Source organism: Schistocerca americana, chromosome 2, assembly GCF_021461395.2.
Source record: "Schistocerca americana isolate TAMUIC-IGC-003095 chromosome 2, iqSchAmer2.1, whole genome shotgun sequence".
NCBI lineage: Eukaryota > Metazoa > Arthropoda > Insecta > Orthoptera > Acrididae > Schistocerca > Schistocerca americana.
The window spans coordinates 943,498,501-943,525,577 of record NC_060120.1 but is presented as its reverse complement, the minus strand read 5'-3'; the positions used below and the strand labels follow the sequence as shown (position 1 = coordinate 943,525,577).

Below are 27,077 nucleotides of genomic sequence, written 5' to 3'. Positions count from 1 at the left end.
AGCGTGACGCACAGTGTAGTTCATTGAGGAACTTCTCCATTGTATATAAAATATCGTTGTCACGTGAATTACATGATGCTGGGTAACGAAGGCACAACAACTAAGTAAAATATATGTTATACAGATATATTCACATAATACATAACGTGCAACAACAACTGTGACATATTTTAACGCAAATCTGAGATACATGTAAGTGTTATGACACAAACAGAATTGTCCACACCAAACACATCCTAAATACAAAATACGTAAGTAGTTACCATATGAACGATACTATTACTCATAGGCCACATTTATTATCCTCATTTGACCCATCGAATCATTACAAATTTTGTTCTCTGTGACAGGTAGCATCTGAAAATAGGCAAAGCCCGAAATTTGTTAGCCAACACTATATAACTAGCAGCTGTGGTACATATTTTTAAAAATGTATTTTATTCAGAACCTGAAAGAGGAATATCAGACCTCTGTATCAACCTCCACTAGTCCAAAACTGGATGGTTGCAACTCGTATACAGGATGTTACAAAAAGGTACGGCCAAACTTTCAGGAAACATTCCTCACACACAAAGGAAAGAAAATGTGTTATGTGGACATGTGTCCGGAAACGCTTATTTTCCATGTTAGAGCTCATTTTATTACTTCTCTTCAAATCACTTTAATCATGGAATGGAAACACACAGCAACAGAACGTACCAGCGTGACTTCAAACACTTCGTTACAGGAAATGTTCTAAATGTCCTCCGTTAGCGAGGATACATGCATCCACCCTCCGTCGTATGGAATCCCTGATGCGCTGATGCAGCCCTGGAGCATGGCGTATTGTATCACAGCCGTCCACAATACGAGCACGAAGAGTCTACATTTGGTACCGGGGTTGCGTAGACAAGAGCTTTCAAATGCCCCCATAAATGAAAGTCAAGAGGGCTGAGGTCAGGAGAGCGTGGAGGCCACGGAATTGGTCCGCCTCTACCAATCCGTCGGTCACCGAATCTGTTGTTGAGAAGCGTACGAACACTTCGACTGAAATGTGCAGGAGCTCCATCGTGCATGAACCACATGTTGTGTTGTACTTGTAAAGGCACATGTTCTAGCAGCACAGGTAGAGTATCCCGTATGAAATCACGATAACATGCTCTAGTGAGCGTAGGCGGAAGAACATGGGGCCCAATCGAGACATCACCGACAATGCCTGCCCAAACGTTCACAGAAAATCTGTTTTGATGACGTGATTGCACAATTGCGTGCGGATTCTCGTCAGCCCACACATGTCGATTGTGAAAATTTACAATTTGATCACGTTGGAAAGAAGCCTCATCCGTAAAGAGAACATATGCACTGAAATGAGGATCGACATATTGTTGGATGAACCATTCGCAGAAGTGTACCCGTGGAGACCAATCAGCTGCTTATAGTGCCTGCACACGCTGTACATGGTACGGAAACAACTGGTTCTCCCGTCGCACTCTCCATACAGTGACGTGGTCAACGTTACCTTGTACAGCAGCAACTTCTCTGACGCTGACACGAGGGTTATCGTCAACTGCACTAAGAATTGCCTCGTCCATTGCAGGTGTCCTCGTCGTTCTAGGTCTTCCCCAGTCGCGAGTTATAGGCTGGAATGTTCCGTGCTCCCTAAGACGCCGATCAATTGCTTCGAACGTCTTCCTGTCGGGACACCTTTGTTCTGGAAATCTGTCTCGATACAAACGTACCACGCCACGGCTATTGCCCCGTGCTAATCCGTACATCAAATGGGCGTCTGCCAACTCCGCATTTGTAAACATTGCACTTACTGCAAAACCACGTTCGTGATGAACACTAACCTGCTGATGCTACGTACTGATTTGCTTGATGCTAGTATATAGAGCAATGAGTCGCATGTTAACACAAGCACCGAAGTGAACATTACCTTCCTTCAATTGGGCCAACTGGCGGTGAATCGAGGAAGTACAGTACATACTGACGAAACTAAAATGAGCTCTAACATGGACATTAAGCGTTTCCGGACACATGTCCACATAACATCTTTTCTTTATTTGTGTGTGTGGAATGTTTCCTGAAAGTTTGGCCGTACCTTTTTGTAACACCCTGTATAGTAGATAATAGTGGTATTGGTTTTACCAATTCTCGGACGAATTACTTTTAAACGATATATTCGAAATCGGATTTCAGCATTCTGGAAAAGGTATATTCCCAATATCAGTTAAAAAGCTAAAGTTTCGGAAGCAGTTCGCCTGCTTTAAAAAAGAACGCTTCCATGATGCCCTATTTCTTTTGTTATTGCTAATTTTGTCCTTGTGGAATGCAAATGTAGGAGAGCTCCATTCACATCCACTATCTTGCTTTTGTTCATTACGCGGTCATAACGTGGCTCATGTAAACTCATTTGTTCCAGAAATGTTTTGCTGCAAACATTGCCGAGAAACAGTAGCCGGCAATGTTGCCGTACATTTGGCTGTAATTCGTGTGGCCGTGATATTGCCAGACCACCACTGCCGGCCTATATTGTCACCAACAGCCAATTTTTACAGTCCGTATAAACGTTCTTTTACGTGGTGTACAGGTGAAGGGGACTGGTGATGTTCGAATAAGATTCGTAATGTCACATTAATTATTATGAGAAGTGATTATTTTTTCTGCTAGAAGATTTTTACTTAGTACTATATCTTCAGAGACTATAATCGAAAATAGGAAGACCTATTTACAAACACAGAATTTAAAGATCTAACCACTTCTACTTCACAAAGAATACTTTAAAATAAACATAAAGTAAAATATGGCCTCAGCCGTAGATGAGCATATGGTACACATAACGTATCTAAGACGCGTTGTCATACTAACTAAAAGTGCAGGGTTAGGCACGAATATAGGTGAGATTAGCTGTACACGGCTTTTCACGTCAAACCTAGCGCTACATACACGCAGCCCTTGTACAGGGCAGATTCATCTTCGCACATTATGCTACAACGCATGTTATGTACTTTACATATACATTATATACCATCCATATTTATTTTATGTTTATTTTAAAGTATGCTTTTGCCAAGCAGAAGAGGTACGATTTTAAAATTATGTGTTTGTAATTTTATATATATGTTTTACATTGTTTCTGGAGGTGGACGACGTTGGCCGATACAGGTCATATGAGAAAATTTTGTGACTGCGTCAGAGAGAAAATAAAAAAAAAAAAATCCAACAGGCAATCATGGTACTCCACATGTGAAACATCGGTTCTTATAGGAAGTGATAATGTTGTGTCTGTGGATTTTTCGTAATAAACAGGCCCCCATCACACTTTATGCAGGGTTTGGACTGGCTAAATGGCTAGAGCAAACTGTCATTTACGCGCGTTTAAAATCAGGTTTTTTTGTATTTTTTATTTTTTTATTTTTAAGTTTTTAAATTTTAAATTTTATTTTTAAATTTGTAGGCTACTATGGCTATTTACATTCTGTACGTTCTTTTTATATACATCGTCCAAAAGTAACATATGGCTTCATTCAAATTTTTGGACATAAGAGATTGCTTTCAAACAACCCTTGATGCAACCATCTTCTGCATACTTCTCAACTATTTTTTTTTTCCAGCCTTTCATCAAGTTTCGTATAAGTTGTTTTCTTTCGTTTGCCTTCCACACTTAATTCTGACCTCATTAATGCATACGCCGGCTTCTCTGCTTCTGTCTTCATACACTCGATCACGTCTTTAATTTTAGGATTCGGTTTTCCGACAAGATTATTCATTTTGTTGTGGCAAACCTTCAACAGCATTGGCGGTACGATGGCGCCGTCTGTAACAGTTTCAAAGACGTATCGGGTTTCCGTCATTCTGCAACCATCTATTACAAAATAGACGAAAAACTGAGAAAGCTTGGCGGTATTCGGTGCTTGTGCATGTATCAAGAGCCAGCCATTGTAAACACCTCCAGGTCGAAGGAACCGCAGAGCAGCACACATGCGAATTTTCAGCCTTACTCTGTATTCGCAAGCAAGTCTCAAGTCTTGAACTTTCCTCCAGAGAGATTTCTTCGTATAGAAATGGCAGCCATGCACTTGAACCGACGGGATCACAGCTTTTAGCGCGGAAATCGCAGCTGATTGGAAATAAAGTGACATTATTAGATTTCCATTCTGGCACATTATCCGCAACATCGCGGAAAATACGGATATATGTTTCTTTTCCTTTGTTTGGTAAGCATGCAAAAGCCACCGGATAGATGTTTGTTTCGTACTTTGATCTTCCGAAGTCTGCATGAACAGTATATTTGTGAAAATTGCTTGCTACAGCATTTGTAGGTCCCATCCATAAAAGTCTTTTTTAGTCTTTGGAGCCAATCTTCCTGTTTTCCGATACAAACTATGATCCTATCTCCAAAGCTATCATCACTTAAGAGAAAACTGCTGCGTCATTCATGGTTAGTAACTCTGTTTGAAGATCTACTCCTCGTCGTGTTTCTGGCTCTTCCTGATTGCCGTGTGACTTGGCCCGGTGTATGTATAATATCCTATTCATTTTTTTGCTGTTCTGGCATTTAGGTAACAAAATCATATCATCGACTGTGGAGGTCGCCAAACTCTTCGGTATATACAGGGTGATTCAAAAAGAATACCACAACTTTAGGAATTTAAAACTCTGCAACGACAAAAGGCAGAGCTAAGCACTATTTGTCGGCGAATTAAGGGAGCTATAAAGTTTCATTTAGTTGTACATTTGTTCGCTTGAGGCGCTGTTGACTAGGCGTCAGCGTCAGTTGTTGCTAAGATGGCGACCGCTCAACAGAAAGCTTTTTGTGTTATTGAGTACGGCAGAAGTGAATCGACGACAGTTGTTCAGCGTGCATTTCGAACGAAGTATGCTGTTAAACCTCCTGATAGGTGGTGTATTAAACGTTGGTATAAACAGTTTACAGAAAATGGGTGTTTGTGCAAAGGGAAAAGTTCTGGACGGCCGAGAACGGGTGATGAAAATGTAGCACGCATGTTGTGAGATGTTAGAGAATTGGCTGTTCCCTCAGCTCGAACAAGAAGCACAACAATTCATATTTCAGCAGGATGGAGCGCCACCACATTGGCACTTATCTGTCCGTAACTACCTGAACGTCAACTACCCGAGGCGATGGATCGGCCGCCAGGCAGCCCGTGACAGAGCACTTCATCACTGGCCTCCAAGAAGCCCTGATCTTACCCCCTGCGATTTTTTCTTATGGGGGTATGTTAAGGATATGGTGTTTCGGCCACCTCTCCCAGCCACCATTGATGATTTGAAACGAGAAATAACAGCAGCTATCCAAACTGTTACGCCTGATATGCTACAGAGAGTGCGGAACGAGTTGGAGTATCGGGTTGATATTGCTCGTGTGTCTGGAGGGGGCCATATTGAACATCTCTGAACTTGTTTTTGAGTGAAAAAAAACCTTTTTAAATACTCTTTGTAATGATGTATAACAGAAGGTTATATTATGTTTCTTTCATTAAACACACATTTTTAAAGTTGTGGTATTCTTTTTGAATCACCCTGTATTGTAGAAATCGCAGTCTCCTCCTCTCGTGATCTCTTCTTCGCCTGATTCAACGTCTTTTTTACTTCTAAGCGAGCGTCATCCGGTGCCGCACACTGATGCTCGTTTGACCTAAGTACGAATCAGTTTGCGGTCTTAAGCATTCCTCTGCAATATGTCCGTCTATGTTTCGAACAGCGCCATTTCACAGTCCGGTCTGCCTTTAGTTCTCTTCACGAGATACGACTAAACATCATAGTGGGCACATGGTTTTCTGTGGGTGGTTGTTAACAGTTCCATATCGAACGTGTGAGCACACGGAGACACAAGGCGAACGAGCTGAACACTCCGGGAGTTAGACTCACACTGACAGTGACTTGCCAAGCGGCCAGTCACTTGAGTGGACAAGGGCTTCCAGAGTGCAAGTAGGCCGTGCCGAACAGGGGTCGTTTCCGGTGGATGACAACTTCTGAGGGCGCATGTAGGCTGTGCACTTGAGCAGGTAGCTTCCAGGAAAACTGGGTGCGGATTTCACAGGTTTCTGGCTGGGTGCGATTTTCACGTATCCCGTGATCAACATCTGGGGTAGGAGCACTGATTTATTCGGATCTGCACATCCACCTATTCAGAATCTCATACAGAGTTCGCCTGGCACTAGAAAATGCTCAGCATTCAAATGGAGCAAATTCGTTGTTAATCAGGGAACTGAATTATCGCCTGAGGACAATGAGGCATCTCTCACTTCTGATGCTCTTCAGCGAAGCATTGACTTCTCCAAGACTTTTGTGAAGACCGAACTCTCAGAACAGCTTTTAAGGAAATCAGGCTCTACTCTTTGTGACTTACTGATGTCTTGATAGAATCTAGAAGTTTACAGAAAAGGTAGACGTTTGACATTCAGATTACAAGTCAAGAAGTATTACTTTCAATAATTAACTTCGTGTACATTACACAGTTGATATCCTGTGAAAGGGCACTGCCGATTTCCTTGCCCATCCTTCACTAATCCGAGCTTGTGCCCCGTCTCTAATGAACTCGCCGTCGACGGGACGTTAAACACTAATTTCCTCTGTCACAGTTGATAGTGGATACTGTGACACTGTTCATAAATGTACTCGAGATTTGGGGTATCAGGGAGTGTAGCTAAATCCTGATTGCACCTTGGATCTATTTCATGGTGTAATTTATTTCTGCTGTGTCCACTGACATTTTGAGAGTGACTTAAAAAAAAAAGCTATGTTAGCGTCTCAGACTTCAGTGCGGAAGGACTCAGGTTCGATTCCCAGTACCTTTCAGTTTATTTTCTGAATTAAGTTTGGAACGGGATCCTTGCAACCTCGAAAGGCTAGATGAGGATCTGCTTGAATAAATAAGTCCCTGCACCATCAGGATTAACTTACTGCAAGTGATGACTGAAGGGATTTGCGAAATGCACTGATCAGTTGTCTCACGATGACAGATCGCTCCTCGCACTGGTTTGCAGGCAGCTGTCGGCCAGTCGGAACAGACCGAAAACCTAATCTGTTGTCCAAGAAGGGGCGAATCAGCTGTAGATAAAAATGCTCTTAACTCAGGTTCCAATCACAGAAAAAGTTCCAAATAAATACAAAAACAGAAGGTACATAAACATTTTTTTGGTGGAAAATTTTAAAAATCTTTAGTTTTTTTGATATGACACTTTAAATATAATGATGTGTGCATGCAGACTGAAACGACGAATAAAAATTTGTATCAAGGCTGGGGTTCGAACCCAGGCCTTATGCTCAGTAGGCAGAAGCACTAACCGCTATGCCACCCTGGCACGTTGGCTACACACAACTGCAAGGGCTGCTACAGTACACCTTCTTCCTCAGTCCAAATTCCCGTTCATGCCTCAGCCCGCTAGATGTTCCCACCAAACTCGAACAGCATTGTAGAGGCTTTCTAAAAATATTGTAATAGCACCTCAGTATCGAACGAAATCGGGCATCCTACCTGACATCCAGGCACAGGTATTTTAACCAAATGAAACTATATGGCTCCGAAGATGTTTTCAAGTCACAAGAAAATATATATATATATATATATATATATATATATATATATATATATATATATATATATATATATAGTGGTCCATCTGAAGTTTTGGATGAGATTATCTTGAAAACTATACATCGGGTAAAAGTAGTGGGTAAGACAAATTCATAAGCTCAAAGGGAGACATCAAATACTACACGTGACCCCCAGCCCCCGCCCCTTTGGGTGCGGCGGGGAGCAACTTTTAAATCTTAAATGAAAACACCCATTTTTTATTGTCGATTCGGATTCTCCACAAAAAAGTAATCAAGTCTTGTCTGAAAAATTTTTCTAAACCACTGACAGATGTCGCTGAAAAAGTAAAATTGGGGAAGAAATCTGATTTATTTAGAATCATCTGAGAAAGACGCATCAGATCGAAAAAAATGTGCACCAATTCTTTCGTTACGCCAGATTAAGCTATTTTTGTACAAAAGTATCCTTTCCGCCACAATTTTTAATGAAGGGAGGCGGAATGGTATTAAAATATCGTTAGGGAACTCTTCACAATTGTATTACTCACCCGATTGTGGCGCTAGCGTGGCCAAACTGCAAACTATGGCTCAGTATGGAGTCGCGTACGTCATAGATGTTTCAGACTTGAAAATGTCTCCGGAACCGTGTAGTTTCATTTAATGATCACTGACTATAATGTTCATTCTGCTGTAGTATGTATGGAGAAGCTGGCGATGCATGAAAATGTCCTTGATGGAGGCGTAATGAAGAACACGACTGTAGATCCTCGTGAAACCACGGGTAGCTACTAAGTCATTGACTGGGAGGAAGGGGAAGGTAAGAAAATTGAAAGATAGTGCGAGGTAGAGTGATGCAACTACTGCTGGGAAGAAGGGTGCTTAAGCCTCGGGACGCATTTCCTCATTCAGTAGTGGTATTTGGCTGAAGTCCCGCTGAAGGAGGATGGATAAGGCATGAAGGTGCTTGGAAGGGCGGGGGGTATGGACGTAGTGGAGCAGCAGGGTACTGAGTTGGTGATAAGTGTGTAGGGTATCGTGTGCTGGGACTGGGTTTCGCGGTTAATGAATTGGGTCCGAAGGGGCTCCGAGAAGTGAAGGTGGTGTGGAAAGTACACTGCCTGGCTAAAAAAGTGGAGCACCCATAAAATGTGGCCGGATTTCAGTATAGTCAGTGAGTATTTAAATGATTATAATTTCAATTCTCTGTGACGGATATAAACGGCCACTAGACAGTATTAGTGTTTTTCGTGTTTGATGTTACTACGAAGCCTGGTAGGACATATAAGGGGCATGAACAGCAGCACTTGAACACTGAGAATGTTAAAGTGAACGTCCTTGATCAAGTTTACACTAACCTAAATGAATGCGCACAAGCTGTGGTACGAAAAACACCCACAAAAGAAGACAGAACCACCGCCGAAAGGCTGCATACTTTGTGAGTTAAACGCTTCATTGCGTCGCACGAGCACTGGACGCCTTGCATAATTTGATCATTTGACTTGTCAGACCACATTCTACAGCTGCAGTCATGTTCTGTCCGGTTTCTGTATTGCCTAATACACTCTAAACGTGCGCTAGTGTATGCCGCTGCTAATAATGGCCTTTTGTGAGGTACCCGAATCCAAATGTCTATTGCATTCAGTTCCCTTCCGTATTGTTTTCTCGGAAGGTGGTCGAGAGGGACTGCATTCATTTACAGTACAAATTCTTTTCTGTTTCGAAACCTGTTGTCACTGACAAGGAATGACACTCGTCTCTGTTCCATCTCGGCTAGGATTTTGTGCGACCACTGTTCCTGCGTCTGTTAAATGGTTGCCAGTGATACAAGATTCCTTGTAGTCAAGTTTAAAAGTCTGCTTTAGAACAGTGTCGGGTAACTTGATTTACGGTGTGGCCATGGAAACATCCAAACTGGATAGCTCTTTTTTGGCCCACTGTCATATCTTCACGTCCATCTATGTTACTGTGTTCGTTCCAAACATACAAGTGAGACATTCACACATCATCACTACCACGACTTACGTCAGCGGTGGAGGGACAAAGGCTGTTTGGAACCAATACTACACAATGTGAAGCGCTCTAAACAGACAGTGGCTTCTTTTGAGGGGGAAATTAATATCTTGTCCCACTGAGTTTAGACAATGCAATCATGTTAATTCTTATTAAACTATTACACCTTTCGGAACTTCTTATACCGATGCTCTGACGCTTTCTGTAACGGTATGACATTTTCGAATATTTGGTATCGACGACGATGCCATAGATATCGAACGGAAGGGGTGATACTTACGAGGAGAACACGGCAAGTGTCCTAACCCGATTTCTCAAAACTTCGCGCAATGGAAGGGTGGTTCAAATAAGCGAAAATGTGTCTCGGCTGATCCGTGAATACTCGACCATTTCAGAAAAAAACACGATAAAAGTTTTCAAGGTACTTTATGGGCATTTTGGCAAGTAAGTAGTTCAATCGAACCAGGGAGACAGTGGCTAGCGTTGCGGCTTCACACTTCTGTGTCCTGTGTTCGAAACCCTATTATTCTTATTTTTCCTGTATCTACTTATGTCTGTACATGATCACTACACAATCATTTTCCAGTGCATATTGAAATAATGTTATCCTTATTTGTCTACTAATGGTAGATCTGGCGAATGAATTAAAGTAAAACAATAAATGAATGAGACAATTATTTGAAAATGTTTTCGTTGAAATTCCTGTAGTTTATCTGGATATGTAATGAACTGCAAGCGCAAGTTTTTGGTAAAGTTGTCCTTTATGCGTGGTTTGCCGCGAAATTATATCTAACACATGAAATCTTCAGCTGTGTTAACGACGTTTCTTTCCCGTGCGAGATTCATATGAAGAAATGTCAGTGTGGCAAACCTACCTTCGGGCGATGCTCGTAGTGTTCGGAATTTCTATGTTTAGAATGCGTCTCCGATCCGTATCATCCAGGAGAATGCACCAAAACTTCCTGAAGAATTAACATAAAAATAAGAATTAATGTAAGAATTGATATAAGAATGAAAATAAGAGTATGACAGTTAAAAAAAAAGATTTTAGCCCTTGAAAATACCATACACACATATATTATACAGGGTGGTTCATTGATCGTGACCGGGCCAAATATCTCACGAAATAAGCGTCAAACGATAAAACTACAAAGTACGAAACTTGTCTAGCTTGAAGGGGGAAACCAGATAGCGCTATGGTTGGCCCGCTAGATGGCGCTGCCATAGGTCAAACGGATATCAACTGCGTTTTTTAAAATAGGAACCCCCATTTTTAATTACACATTCGTATGGTACGTAAGGAAATATGAATGTTTTAGTTGGACCGCTTTTTTCGCTTTGTGATAGATGGCGCTGTAATAGTCACAAACATATGGCTCACAATTTTAGACGAACAGTTGGTAACAGGTTTTTAAAATTAAAATACAGAACGTAAGTACGTTTGAACATTTTATTTCGGTTGTTGCAATGTGATACATTTATCTTTGTGAACTTATCATTTCTGAGAAGGCATGCTGTTACAGCGTGATTACCTGTAAATACCACATTAATGCAATAAATGCTCAAAATGATGGCCGTCAACGTCAGTGCATTTGGCAATACGCGTAACGACATTCCTCTCAACAGCGAGTAGTTCGCCTTCCGTAATGTTTGCACATGCGTTGACAATGCGCTGACGCATGTTGTCAGGCGTTGTCGGTGGATCACGATAGCAAATATCATTCAACTTTCCCCACAGAAAGAAATACGGGGACGTCAGATCCGGTGAACGTGCGGGCCATGGTATGGTACTTCGACGACCAATCCACCTGCCATGAAATATGCTATTCAATACCGCTTCAACGGCACGCAAGCTATGTGCTGGACATCCATCATGTTGGAAGTACATCGCCATTCTGTCATGCAGTGAAACATCTTGTAGTAACATCGGTAGAACATTACGTACGAAATCAGCATACATTGCACCATTTATATTGCCATCGATAAAATACGGCCAATTATCCTTCCTCCCATAATGCGGCACCACACATTATCCTGCCAAGGTCGCTGATGTTCCACTTGTCGCAGCCATCGTGGATTTTCCGTTGCCCAGTAGTGCATATTATGCCGGTTTACGTTACCGCTGTTGGTGAGTGACGCTTCGTCGCTAAATAGAACGCGTGCAAAAAATCTGTCTTTGTCCCGCAATTCCTCTTGTGCCCAGCGGCAGAACTGTACACGACGTTCAAAGTCGTCGCCATTGCAATTCCTGGTGCATAGAAATATGGTACGGGTGCAATCGATGTTGATGTAGCGCTCTCAACACCGACGTTTTCGAGATTCCCGATTCTCGTTCAATTTGTTTGCAACTGATGTGCCGATTAGCCGCGACAGCAGCTGAAACACCTACTTGGGCTTCATCACTTGCTACAGGTCGTGGTTTACGTTTCACATGTGGCTGAACACTTCCTGCTTCCTTAAATAACGTAACTATCCGGCAAACGGTCCGGACACTTGGATGATGTCGTCCAGGATACCGAGCAGCGTACATAGCACACGCCCGTTGGGCATTTGGATCACAATAGCCATACATCAACACGATATCGACCTTTTCCGTAATTGGTAAACGGTCCATTTTAACACGGGTAATGCATCACGAAGCAAATACCGTCCGCACTGGTGGAATGTTACGTGATACCACGTACTTGTACGTTTGTGACTATTACAGCGCCATCTATCACAAAGCGAAAAAAGTGGTCCAAGTAAAACATTCATATTATGTACTACACGAATATGTAATAAAAAATGGGGGTTTCTATTTAAAAAAAACGCAGTTGATAGCCGTTTGGCCTATGGCAGCGCCATCTAGCGGGCCAGCCATAGCGCCATCTGGTTTCTCCCTTCAAGCTAGACAAGTTTCGTTGTTTGTAGTTTTTTCGTTTAATGATTATTTCGTGAGATATTTGGCCCGGTCACTATCACTGGACCACCCTGTATAATAAATGTGTGACACTTATAGTGGAACCCGGTTGTGGCTCAGCTATTAATATGAGTGCCTTGTATCCTATAACGTCATAAGAAACTTTAGTGTAATAGTACTCAAGGGATATGGGATGATAAACGAAAGAATTAAAATAAATAGAAACAATACTCGTGTTTCCAAAATGGGGCGCAAAAGCGACTGGCAGTGATGCTAGCCACTGTGCAACAATTTCGGCTAATATCATCACGTGCTAGAAGGCATATGCAGTTTTTCGGAAACTTTGACATTCGTTTCCTCATTTACGGTCGAATAGCGGAGACACTTGTTGGCTTATTGAGACTCCTCTTCCAGTGACTGAAGTTTCTGAGAAATCGGGTTATGGCACTTGGTGGGTTCTCCTCATTAATCACATAAGTAAATTCGGTATGCCAGTAGGCGCGTGACCACTTCAGCAGCTGGGTGTCACGTTCTTCTGTGCGCTAGCGACGCCATAGCCCGTGCCCTCATGACATTTCAGCGCCAGCGCAGCGCGTCATACGGAAACAAAGCCATCGCGGACATCACCGGCGTATTCTGGTGAGAGCTAACTCGCACGCAGCCCCGGGGTTCACCTTGTTCTGCGTTTGTGTGCGCGTGGTCCGCACGGCCTCTGGGGCGCGTATTACACTCCGGGAATTCAAGAGCAGATGCAAAAAACACAGTGTTTACACTGCGTTTGCCCTCTGGCGTGCTTCCACCACAGTTCGCCATGGGAGCTTCCTTTGAAGAGAAATCCAGAAAAAAAGTAATTTAGGACACCGTCCTCCGGCACGAAGGATCGGAACGGTTGTTGTTGAGATCTGTTTGTAAGAGAAAAAAAAAGTGTAAAACTATTGGTTTCATGTAACTGACACTGCGGAAATGAAATTTTGATATGATAAATAATACGATAATAACAGACACAATGCGCATGAGAAGAATCCAATTCATGGGGCATTTAGAAAGAATGGACTCAAACAAGTTAACGCGCAAAATCCACTCATTTTTAAAGAACAAAACTACAAGACCGAACTGGTACAAACAGACGGAAAAAGACCTGAGAGAATTAGAGTCTCCAAGTCTACATGATAGAAATGAAATCAGGAAAATAACAAACACACGGGGTTTTGAGGAAGAAGAGAGAAAAACTAACGGACATACGTGGTCCACGCAACGAAAGCTAGCCCATTCGTTGTTTATGAAGGAATACTGGGAGAAAAGGAAGGCCAACAAATGTAGATTACGCGTGGTCCTAAGTGATCCATCCGCGAAGAAGAAGAAGAAGAAGAAGAAGAAGAAGAAGAAGAATACGATAGTTAACGATGCTTGCAACAAACTGCTCTCTGTGTAATCCATAATTGTAAAATTTCTCTTTGATATGTAATGAACTAATCTACATCTACATTTATACTCTGAAAATCATCCAACGGTGTATGGCAGAGGACACTTTACGTGCCTTTGTCATTACCTCCCTTTCCTGTTCCAGTCGCTTATGGTTCGCGGGAAGAACGACTGCCGGAAAGCCTCCGTGCACGCTCGAATTTCTCTAATTTTACATTCGACATCTCCTCGGGAGGTACAAGTAGGGGGAGGCAGTATATACGATACCTCATCCAGAAACGCACCCTCTCGAAATCTGGACAGCAAGCTAAACCGCGATGCAGAGCGCCGCTCTTGCAGAGTCTGCCACTTGAGTTTGCTAAACATCTCAGTAACGCTATCACGCTTACCAAATAGCCCTGTGACGAAACGCGCCGCTCTTTTTTGTATCTCCTCTGTCAACCCGACCTGGTACGGATCCCACACTGATGAGCAATACTCAAGTATAGGTCGAACGAGTGTTTTGTAAGCCACCTCCTTTGTTGATGGACTACATTTTCTAAGGACTGGCACTCGCCTTACCAACAATTAATTTTATATGATCATTCCACTTCAAATCGTTCCGTACGCATACTCCCAGATATTTTACAGAAGTAACTGCAACCAGTGTTTGTTCCGCTATCATATAATCATACAATAAAGGATAAATTCATCCAAGGGTGTATATTAGCTGTACGTCTTGTAGCATAGGTAGAGGCGCACACTACAAGCCGCTTTCGTCAGCTCATCAAGAGGTCATACACACTGAGAAGCCTTCACGCTCACCGATTGCGAATTACAAGTAAAAAGCGACGAAGTCACGTCTCATCCATAAGCTAACAGCCTCGAGCTCCCTATATAGAGGCACTCAGTTGTAAGCGAGGCAGAGTTCGATGAAGTTCGAGAGATACAGCGACAGCCGCCTCAGATGGATAAGCCTATTGCAGTTATTGTGTACGTGAGCTGTCAGACTCAGTTAACTTTGTGCTCTGAGAAGGAATTGCAAAAGCAGTGGTAAAATCAATCTTATATTGATACTACAATTACCACTCGCTTCCGAAAGAATAGACAGTCACCAAAGGGATGAAGCAGTGACAAAGTAACAAACTATGGTCATCTCATCGTTCGCTCTGTCACCATAAGTACCAGGTATCACAGCCACAGTTCGAGGCAGCTGGAAGTGAACTTCCTTGATGTGTTAGTGAATATAAAAAAAAGTACACAGAGAAAATCAAGAAGATATCACAATTTTCATATCCCAAAGAACTGTTTGGAAACAACGGAAAAAATGACGTGTTACACTCTTGAAATGGGTCAGGTACTCCACCCCCATAGATGACAGCTCACTCACTAGGAAACTTCAAATTTAGCTCCTCACAAACATGTACACCTTTTACTTAATCTATTATTGAACATACAAAGCTCTACACACAATACGCAAGCCCTGTACAGTATTAGCTCTAAAAGTGGTAAATATGAAAGTTTCAGTTATAGGAGAAAAGACTCCTGTCTCCCAGTAAAAATACATTGTGATATATCCTCCCATTTTAGTACGCCTGAGATAAAATTTGGAATTGTCAGTCAGATCGAGGTTAGTCAAGAAGCTTGGTTAAACTCAAGCACAAGTTTTTTTTCCTTCAAGACGAAAATGTCTTCCATTCCCTGTAGATGAATTATGACTGTAACTTCATGGTTTACACAATACAGAAATTATTCTATGATTATTCATATAACGGAAAAGAAATACAATTTAATGGAAAATTGCATTTCTTTCTTTCATTTCTGGTTCTATAACAACTACTTCAGTTACACAACAGACGTACTCAGCCTAAACAGAAGGGGTCTACCATAGGAGGTGAGGAAAAGAAATTTTTTTGGTATAACAATGTTGGAGTTTCAAGTGAAGTGGAATTGCTACATGTAATGGATGCCGGTGATGGCATATTTAGTAATTTCTTATATAATAACACTACAGCCCTACATAATTATTCAATGAAATGAAACAGGAGGAGGAAGACAAATAATGACTTTGCAAATTAAAGAAAACTGCAGTAAATGAGTAACAAGCAGTGAATAATAGTAGTATATGAATAACTTGTGCATGTTGTTCCTAGGAGATATTCCTGAGCGTATATGACGAAAATAACTTTGTTTATGTCACATAACATGCACGTATCATACATAAAATGGCTTAAGAGAGAGTAAATGTATGCTCATCTGGGCTAGAACTACTGTTTACCATCATACATTTGTGTACATGTGCCTGTGTCTGTATATCACTTTCATTGTGATGAGCCTAAGGGTTCTGCTGGACCAATAGGATCCGGCACTTTCTTAGTTCTTGGTTTATACTAGCAAGCAGTTTATTCTAGTAACTGGTTGTAAGCATCATGTATGTTCTACACTGAAGGAAGTGTTTCACAACATTTGCACGATGGGTTGGGGGCGCGAATTGTGGTCCATGAAGACGAATGCCTCGCCAATATCCTGCCGATATGGTTGCACTATCGGTCGGAGTATGGCATTCACGTATCGTACAGCCGCAACGGCGTCTTCCATGACTATTAGTGGCGTACGTCGGCCCCATATAATGCCTTCCCGAAACAGCAGGGAACCTTCACCTTGCTGCACTCGCTGGACAGTGTCTAAGGCGTTCAGCCTGACCTGGTTGCCTCCAAACGCGTCTCCAACGATTGTCTGGTTGAAGGCATAATGCAACACTCATAGGTGAAGAGAACGTGATGCCAATCCTGAGCGGTCCATTCGCCATGTTGTTGGGCCCATCTGTACCGCGCTGCATGGTGTCGCGGTGGCAAAGATGGATCTCGCCATGGACGTCGGGAGTGAAGGTGCGCATCACACAACCTATTGCACACAGTTTGTCATAATACGACGTCCTGTGGCTGCACGAAAAGCATTATTCAGCATGGTAGCGTTGCAGTCAGGGTTCCTCCGGGCCTTAATCCGTAGGTATCGATCATCCACTGCAGTAGTAGCCCTTGGGCGGCCTCAGCGATGCATGTCATCGACAGTTTCTGTCTCACTGTATCTCCTCAATGTCCGAACAACATCGCTTTGGTTCACTCCGAGACACCTGGACACTTCCCATGTTGAGAGCCCTTCCTGGCACAAAGTAACAATGCGAACGCGATCGAACCGCCGTATTGACCGTCTAGGCATGGTTGAACTACAGACAACACGAGCCGTGTACCTCCTTCCTGGTGGAATGACTGGAACTGATCGGCTGTCGGAACCCCTCTGTCTAATAGGCTTTGCTCATGCATGGTTGTTTACATCTTTGGGTGGGTTTAGTGACATCTCTGAACAGTCAAAGGGACTGTGTCTGTGATACAATATCAGCAGGATTTCTGGGAACCGGGGTGATGAAAAACTTTTTTTGAAGTGTGTAGAAACATGCTGTACTTCATGGTTAAACAAGTTCACGCAAAGGACAAACAACTAAATAAAAATAAAGATTAGAAAATAACAGACCAATCAGCTTAATCACTTTCAGTACCACGCAAATGAAAGTTAAGGAGATAGTCCTCATCCGAAAGTTGTAAAAGTGATTTTTTTCCTTAAAATGTTCTCTCGGATGTCTGCTTTATTGTAGTGTTCGTCCCAAGTTCTCCAGAAACTCCGTTATCGAGTTACAAGTGTTACAAGGCCTTACAGGCGTTATGGAAACAATGAACCTGCTCGAACTTCAGATCTGACCAGCCTGTTACAACTTATCCACGAGAGCTGACTTAAAGCGTATCGAGCGAGCAGAGCACTGGATGACAGACGCTGCCAAAGAGGCCAGCAGGGCCACCATGGCCACGAAGGAGATGGAGGAGGACCACCTCTTGGATCCGAAAGCATTGTTGTGTGGTCCAGGGACCGCCGATCAGAGGTTTGACTCAACTACAAAAAATGTAACCCAAAACTTCATATGCGTTTTTCTCGATACTCCATTTTTCAGATTGGTGGGAAACATAACTTTATAACGGTACAAGCGATTTTGAGTCGAATTTGATGCTCGCATTCTGAATCGAATTCTCTATCAGCGTACGTAGCCAATTTGCAATATCTTAAAAATTTAGTTTTCGGTGCACGCTTATGTCTCGGTTTTGTGAGAGGAGATGATGACATCATTGTTATAACTAAATATTTTTCTATTATTATGTGTGTGCTTAAAAAAATGTGTTGAAAATGATTTATAAAAATTTATTTTTTCGCAGGACCAATAGGAGTCCTTCGTTAATTTCCGCCTATGACCAATGTTCCCACTACAAGAGGTTCTTTCACCCAGTGCAATGGTTACAGGCAAAGTCCAATGTGGACACAAAAATGATTTCTTAAATAGAAAAGTGCAAGGTATAAAAGTATATCATCAGATTTAGCATTGCTTTTTATTTTGTTTGGAGATGGTCATGCATATCACTTATTCTTCATGAGTTCAGAGAGAGCTACCCCCTTAACTCATGGATTCAGCCCATTGGTGTGTTCGGAAACGACTGGCGTATGTAACTTCGTGTGTTCGACGTTTTACTGTCATTCACTCTACATTTGCATAGCGTTCGTGTCTGCGTGACGGACGTGAGGTATTCCAGAAACCGATACACGAGTGGCGCCTGTGATTGACGTGAATCCATTGACGGGAATAGTAATAAACCCCAACAGTAATTGATTATCTCGCGAGTGTATACTCGACACTGAACATGGTACACTCCAACGTAGAGCTGCGAGCAATTTCATCACTGCGTGTTTACGACGGAATATTAGGTGGAAATCGACGTGCTGTTTCCTGTAAACTCCGGGTACTATTCTCGATTTATGTGAACTTTCCGATGCTGTAAATCTCCGGTAGGCGGACACGACTGTGTTTACACTTGTTTTGCTAGAGAGTAATGAAAAAACAGCATATTTTGATTGACAATCAGTTTGCCGTTAGAAAGGGTGAAGGCACGAGAGTGGCTCTTGATAACTGAAGCAAGACAAGAAAACTGAAGAAACATTCAAAGAATTTGCCGACATAGAAAAAGCGTTCGACAACGTAAAATGGTGCAAGATGTTCTAAATTTTGAGGAAAAAAGGTGTAAATTATAAGTAAAGATAGGTAATATACAGTATGTGCAAGTACCAAAACGGAAAAATCAGAATGACAACCAAGAACAAAGTTTTAAGACAGGAATTTAGTCTTTCGCTCCTAGTGTGCAACCTGCTCGTCGAAGAAAAAAAAAAAAGAATCAGTGGGATTAAAACAAATAATGGAAGGATATGAATGATAAGACACTGCTGAGGTCATCGGTCCCTAAGCTTACACACTACTTAATCGAACTTAAACTTACTCTAAGGACAACAAACGCACCCAGGCCCGAGGGAGGACTCGAACCTCCGACTGGGGGAGCCGCGCTTCGCTGATGACATTGCTGTGCTTAGTGAAATCCGGGAAAAATTGCAGGACATTTTTAACTGGATGATTGGTCTGCTGAGCAGAAACTGTTGATTGAAAGTAAACCAAAAAAGATGAAAATAATGAGTAGCAGAAGTAAGATTAGCGCCCTTAACATAAAAATTGAAGACGATAAAGTGAAAGAATTCTTCTTAGGAACCGAAACAACACGTTACGGAGGTAGCAACGACAGCATACGAGTAAAGAGCAGACTAGCACAGACATTCCCTGTTATTACTCCTAGATTCTTTGCCGAAGGAGAAAAGTTGGTAATTGTCTCATTTAGTGTTAAAGCTAGTAGGAATTCCAGATATTTCGGGCTAAAGATCTTAGGATGTTCAGCAATTACCGCTTGAGTTTTGGATGTGTTGAAGAGTTTAAATGAAATAGAAATGCCAATTAATACAATGCTTGGTTCAACGGTTAGGTGTAAGACAATACTGGGAATCTTGCGCCATTAATCGAAGAGGGAGCGCCTCTGTCCACGAGTATAAGAACAATGCTTCGGCACCTGATTCCGATCATGTGCGACATTTTGGCTAAATTCGTGGAAAAGTGGTTATCCAGCGCTAAACTACTTGTGTAAAGACGAGCGGAGCAGTGAAGCTCCTGCCTCCTGACATCTCTGCAGTTTCCTGAGTTGATGTAGTTTAGCGTTACCTTTATACCTGTATATTAAAAAAATGAATGTCCAAACTATTTTAAAATGCACATGCAAACAGTGTCTACCAAATCAGTAATGGCAAATATATTCTGCAATGCATCAGCCAAAGCCTAAATAAATGAATAAACGTTGTTGTTGTTGTGGTTTTCAGTCGGAAAACTTGTCTGATGTAGCTGTCCACGCTGCTATGTCCTTTCCAGCCCTCTCCATTTCCTAATAACTACTGCAACGTACATCCATTTGAATCTGCTTACTCTATTCGTCTCTCGGCTTCCCTCTGCAATTTTTGTTCCCCCTCCGCCCCACCCCCCTCCCCATGCTTCCCTTGGTGATCCTTTTATGTCCCACAATGTGTTCTATCAACGTGATTCATCCATCTAATTTTCATCATTCTTCTATAGCACCACATTATGAATGGTGCTATTCACCTCTTGTTTAATCTCTTTATTGTCCATGTTTCACTTCCATACATAGCTACATACCATCGGAGAAGGCTAACACGTAATTCATATTCAAAAATGCTTTTCTTGCCATTGCCATTCTACGTTTTATATGCTATCTACTTCTGCCCCCTGTGTGTTATTTTACTGCCCGAATAGCATGTCTGTTACTTTTAGCGTCACATTCCCTGATCTAATTACTTCAGTATCGACTGATTTAAATGTGCTACGTTCCATTATCCTTGTGTTGCTTTTGTTAACGTTCATCTTATATTCCTCTAGGGTATAAATTAGACAGTAAATACACTAAATATAGAGGCACGCATGGAGTTATTTTTTAAAAAAAGGTGGGAGATGATACTTTCTTACATTCCTCTGCCCTGCTTCCTCCAAATATAATTAGATATCACTCCCACTTTCACTGTCTAGATATTGTATAATAATCTGAGGATGTGCTAAGAAGTAATGCGACCGACATTTTTATGCGAAAATTCTTAAGGCTTTTTTAATGAAATTTACGTTATTAATATTCTACACCTTTATTTGCATGTCTACGTATGTATTTTGGAAACTGGTGACGAACACATTTCTCCCAACCATAGATTAGTTTTTTCGTACTTTCACTGTAGAATGTTTCATCTACGTCTACATGGGTACCCTGCAAATCACACTTACGAACCTGTCAGTGGGTTCATCGAACCACCTTCACACTAATTCTATATTATTCCAGTTGATTCCGTGTTTCTAGATTTCCAGAAGGCTTTTGACACCGTACGTCACAAGCGGATTGTAATCAAATTGGGTGCTTATGGAATATCGTCTGAGGTATGCGACTGAATTCGTGATTTCCTGTCAGAGAGATAACTGACGGAAAGTCGTAGAGTAAAACAGAAGTGATTTCTGGCGTTACCCTAAATAATGTTACAGGCCCTTTACTGTTGCTCATCTTTATAAATGATTTAGGAGGCGATATGGGCAGCCGTCTTAGGTTGTTTGCAGATGAAGCTGTCGTTTATCGTCCAGCAACGTCGTCAGGTGATCAAAATAAATTGAAAAACGGTTTAGGTAAGTGATCGGTATGGTGCGAAAATTGGCAACTGACCCTACACAATTAAAAGTGCGAAGTCATCCTGGCGGGTGCCAAAAGAAATTCGTTGTACTTCAGTTACACGATAAATCAATCAAATCTAAAGGCTGTAAATTCAACTAAATACCTAGGAATTACAGCTACGAACAGCTTAAATTGGGAAGAACACATAAAAAATGTCGTGGGAAATTCGAAACGACGACTGCGTTTTTCTCTCGAAGAGAGCGCGAAAAAAACGAAATCCTACATTTTTCCGTGAGGGCTCTAATTTCCCTTTATTGGCTCTGAGCACTATGGGACTCAACTGCTGAGGTCATTAGTCCCCTAGAACTTAGAACTAGTTAAACCTAACTAACCTAAGGACATCACAAACATCCATGCCCGAGGCAGGATTCGAACCTGCGACCGTAGCGGTCTTGCGGTTCCAGACTGCAGGGCCTTTAACCGCACGGCCACTTCGGCCGGCAATTTCCCTTTATTATGATGATCGTTTCTCCCTCTGTAGGTCAGCATCAACAAAGTATTTTCGCATTCCGAGAAGAAAATTGGTGATGGAAATTTCGTGAGAAGATCCCGTCGCAAGAGAAAACGCCTTCGTTTTAACGATTTTCACCCCCCAAAACCTGTATCATGTCCGTGACACTCCCTCCCCTATTTCTCGGTAACACAAGACGTGCTGCCCTTTTTGAACTTTCTCGATGTTCTCCGTTAATTCTGTAAGATAAGGTTCCCACACTGCGCAGCAGTGCTCCAGAAGAAGACGGGTAAGCATAGTGTAGGCAATCTCTTCAGTGGATCTGTTGCATCATGTACGTGTTCTGCCAGTAAAACGTTCCCACGTTCCACACAATTTAAGTTGTTCGTAATTGTAATTCCTAGATATTTAGTTGAATTCAGAGCCTTTAGAGTTGACTGATTTATCGTGTAACAGAAGTATAACGAATTTCTTTTAGCACTCACCCGGATGACATCGCATGTTTCAATTTTCGCACCATACAGGTATCTTACCTAAACTGTTTTTCAATTCTTTTGATCTTCTGATGACTTAACTAGACGATAAACGACAGCATCATCTGCAAGAAACCTAAGACGACTGCTCAGGTTGTCTCCTAAATCGTTCACGATGATGAGGAACAAAAAAAAGGTGTCTTCATCAGAGTGAAATTTTGATAAACCCTATGAAATAATACATAGAAAATTAAGTATGGCAAGAAAACACATTGACCAAGACGACAGTTGTCATGACGTACAAAGGTTACTTACGTAAAAGGACATTGCGAGAAAGCAATGGTCAGAATTTAGAGCAGCTATGAAACCTTTTTCACCAGCAACTGGTCGATCACCTCGTGGACAACGTGCCAAGCAGGATCCAAGCATGCTACAATGTCATGGGTGGAACAACACGGTATTGAATTCCATCCAGCTGCTGATTTGGATTTGACAGAAATGGAAAGTTGTGTAATTCCAACAGACAGCCTCTATTTTTGCTAATATCTTGTCCTTATTTTAGAAAAAAAGTGTTTTCCTCTAATTTCAAAAGAGTGATGAAGTAAATGAAGACCAGATGGTAGATATGATACTGCGAGGAGCATTTGACAGAGCTCTGAAATATCCAATGTAAATCACGGCCCCTCAAGTAGAGCACATGGCCCTAGAATTGCTGAGTTCCTTGGGAGAGCAAGAAATCAGAAAACGGTTACACGTGATGTGCAGTGTGTACACTACTGGCCATTAAAATTTCTACACCAAGAAGAAATGCAGATGATAAAAGGGTATTCATTGGACAAATATATTATACTAGAACTGATATGTGATCACATTTTCATTCAGTTAGGGTGCATAGATCCTGAGAAATCAGTACCCAGAACAACCACCCCTGGCCGTAAAAACGGCCTTGATACGCCTGGGGATAAAGTCAAACAGAGCTTGGATGGCGTGTACAGGTACAGCTGCCCATGCAGCTTCAACACGATACCACAGTTCGTCAAGAGTAGTGACTGGCGTATTGTGACGAGCCAGTTGCTCGGCCACCATTGATCAGAAGTTTCCAATTGGTGAGAGATCTGGAGAATGTGCTGGCCAGGATAGCGGTCGAACATTTTCTGTATCCAGAAAGGCCCGCACAGGACCTGCAACATGCGGTCGTGCATTATACTGCTGAAATGTAGGGTTTCGCAGGTATCGAATGAATGGTAGAGCCACGGGTCGTAACACATCTGAAATGTAACGTCCACTGTTCAAAGTGCCGTCAATGCGAACAATAGGTGACCGAGACGTGTAACCAAAGGCACCCCATACTATCACACCGGGTGATACGCCAGTATGGTGATGACGAATACACGCTTCCCATGTGCGTTCACCGCGATGTCGCCAAACACGGATGCGGCAATCATGATGCTGTAAACAGAACCTGGTTTCATCCGATAAAATGACGTTTTGCCATTCGTGCACCCAGGTTCGTCGCATCAAAGTCGGAAACGTGATGGTACGCATTTCTCCTCCTTACACGAGGCATCACAACAACGTTTCACCAGGCAACGCCGGTCAACTGGTGTTTGTGTATGAGAAATGGGTTGGAAACTTTCTTCATGTCAGCACGTTGTAGGTGTCGCCACCGGCGCCTACCTTGTGTGGATTCTCTTAAAAGCTAATCATTTTCATAACACAGCATCTTTTTTCTGTCGGTTAAATGTCGCGTCTGTAGCACGTCATCTTCGTGGTGTAGCATTTTTAATGGCCAGTAGTGTATGAGACAGGCGAAACGCTTTCGGAACTTAAGAAGAATGTATTAACTCCAATTCCAAAGAAGATAGGTGTTGATTAATAAGTCAGGGTTGCAAAATTCTGGCGCAAGTGATTTACTGAAGAATGAGAAAACTATTGCAGGCCTCCTCGGGTGTGATCAGTTTGGGTCCCGGAGAAATGCAGGAGGCAGTACTTATCTTACGAGTTATCTTAGAAGCTAGGTTAAAGAAAGGCTAACCTCAAGTTACAGCATTTGTAGGTTTATAAAAGCTTATGACAATGTTGGCTGGAATACACTCTTTAAAACTCTGAAAGTGAGATAGAGAAACTACAGGGAGCGAAAGGTTACCTTGTGCAGAAACCATGCTGCAGTTATGAGTGTCGAAGGAATATGAAAGCGTAGCTATAGTTTAGAAGGGAGTGGGACAGGGTTGCAGCCTATCGACGATGTTGTTTTGTTTGCACACTGAGAAAGCTGTGAAGATGAGAAGCAGAAATGTTGGAAAGGAAGTTGAAATTCATGGAGAAGAAATAAAAGCCTTGGGGTTTTTTGATGGCTTTGTAATGCTATGAGAGACAGCAAATGACTAAGGAGAGAAGTAGTACGGAGGAGATAGCGAACTGAAAAGTTGTTATACGATAAAATGCAAAAAAGGAGGTAATTGAATACAGTTAAATTAAGTCAGACGAAGCTGATTGAATTAGACTAAGAAATGAGACACTAAAAGTAGTTGATGTGTTTTTCTATTTGGATAGGCAGTAGAGTAGATATAAAATGCAAATTGACAGTTGCAAGAAAAGCGTTTATGTACAATAAAAGAGAACTTAAATTTAAGCAGGCTATTAAGAAGCCTTTTATGAAGTTTTGGTACTGAAGGTATCGTACTAAAGTGAAACGTGGATAATAAACAATTCAGAAAAGGAGATAGTTAAAGATTCTGAAATGTAGTAGTACAGAATAATGCCGACGATTAGATGATTTGATCAAATAACTGAGGAGGAGCTACTGATAGAACTGGGGAGAAAAGAAATCAGTGGCACAACCTGAATAAAAGAACGGATCAGTTCGTAGGACACAATCTGAGGCATCAAAAAACCGTCTGTTTGGTATTGGAGTGACGTGAACAGGTGAGAGGAAGCAGGGGGAGAGTTGTACAGGAAGAAAAATGCTTGACAATGTAAGCAGGTGCAATTGGACGTGAGTTGCAGTGTCTATGCAGAGGTGTAGAAGCTTGAACAGGGTAGAGTAGTTGTGATAGCTGCATCAGAACAGTCGTTAAATTGAAGACCACACGAACAACAAGGAAAACAACAACAAGAAGGATTGTTATTTCAGTTCCTACTCCCCCCGAATTTAAGCCCACACACATTCGTAAATACGTTGTTTATGCTAAACCTTATCAAATTAGTTTATGTCAGGTACAATAAGGTATGAAAATCAAACCTAAGTCATGCCCTGACAGATTTACTTAAAATTCCCTTTTGAATGGGATGTGCTTTGTTGAGGTTTATAATATAGGGTACACCGATGGTAATACCTCACGAAACGAGACTTGCAGCAAAGCATCGAAGGCGCGAGGAAGGGCAGTAGGGCCGAGAAGTTGGCCAGAGTTTGTCGGGGGGGTGACGACGGAGGCGGCTGTTAACAGATGTCCGCTTATAGCATTCTGATGGCGGCCGACCTCGGCACAGCAGTGTTTGGGGAGCGCCAGCTAATTGCGGTGGACGCCGAATCGCGATGGGATGGGCTTAGGCCGCTTGAATTAATTCTGCAGACCCTGCCCGAGTTTAGCACCCGCCGTCTAGCATTCAGATTGGGCCGGTAATTCTTGTTGCCTGGTGCTTACGGCCTCTGTTCTGTGCATCCGGCTTAGCACGGCCCAAGTCTGCAAACTGCAGGGATCGGCAGTGTGCAGGCGGTTCAGGTAGAATTGTACGTGGCCGTATTTCGGTATGTGATAGATCCATGCGCGGCATGACACCCAAACGGATGGAAATCTATATTTTTGTATACTTACATCAACAGAGTTATACATTACAACTTAATATCGAAAATCATGCCACAGAAAACAAAAACTGTCTGAGGCATACGCATATATTCAGTTGCTATGTGTTCAGATCACCAGATGAAAAAGACAAACATATGTGCCACGTAAAATCGTCTGTTTCCCATGGGGGTTTTTCATAGCACTTCTGACCAGCGTCAGTACGTGGTGGAAAGACACCCCCCTCCCCCTTTTCTAAGCCGGACGCTGTGGCCGAGTGGTTATAGGCGTTTCAGTCCGGAACCGCGCTGCTCCTGCGGTCGCAGGTTCGAATCCTGCCTCGGGCATGGATGTGTGTGATGTCCTTAGGTTAGTAAGTTTTAAGTATTTCGAAGTTCCAGGGGACTGATGACCTCAGATGTTAAGTCCCATAGTGCTCAGAGCCATTTGAACCATTTTTGTATCCTGGCCCCCATGTAATGCCAACATCACTTCACCACCCCGAGACCCAGTCTTAGAGGCGTTCAGTATTACCGGGTGGTCTCCAGACACGTCATCTACGATGAGCAGCGTACAGACACGAGCTTCTTCCGTATGCAACAGCAGGCGCCAATCCTGGGGCGTCCATATGCATGATTTTATACCCGTCTGTAACGGAGTCCATGGTGTTGTGGTGTGCGACGGGGTGCTTGCCTTGGTCGTTGGGAACGCAGTAATCTCCTAACAGCTTGATTCGATACATTTCGTCCCGTAGCCTCTTCGAACGCCGAATTCAGATCTGGAACACTCAGCCAATCACTTCTTTGTCACAGAGTGATAGACATCAATCATCCT

General features: G+C 42.4%; 1 non-coding gene across 1 annotated transcript; it reads right to left on the bottom strand.

Moving 5' to 3' along the window:
- Positions 1-7,232: 7,232 nt before the first annotated feature.
- Positions 7,233-7,304, bottom strand: Trnas-acu. The gene has a single exon. It is a non-coding gene; the product is annotated as a tRNA-Ser (tRNA).
- Positions 7,305-27,077: the final 19,773 nt, after the last annotated feature.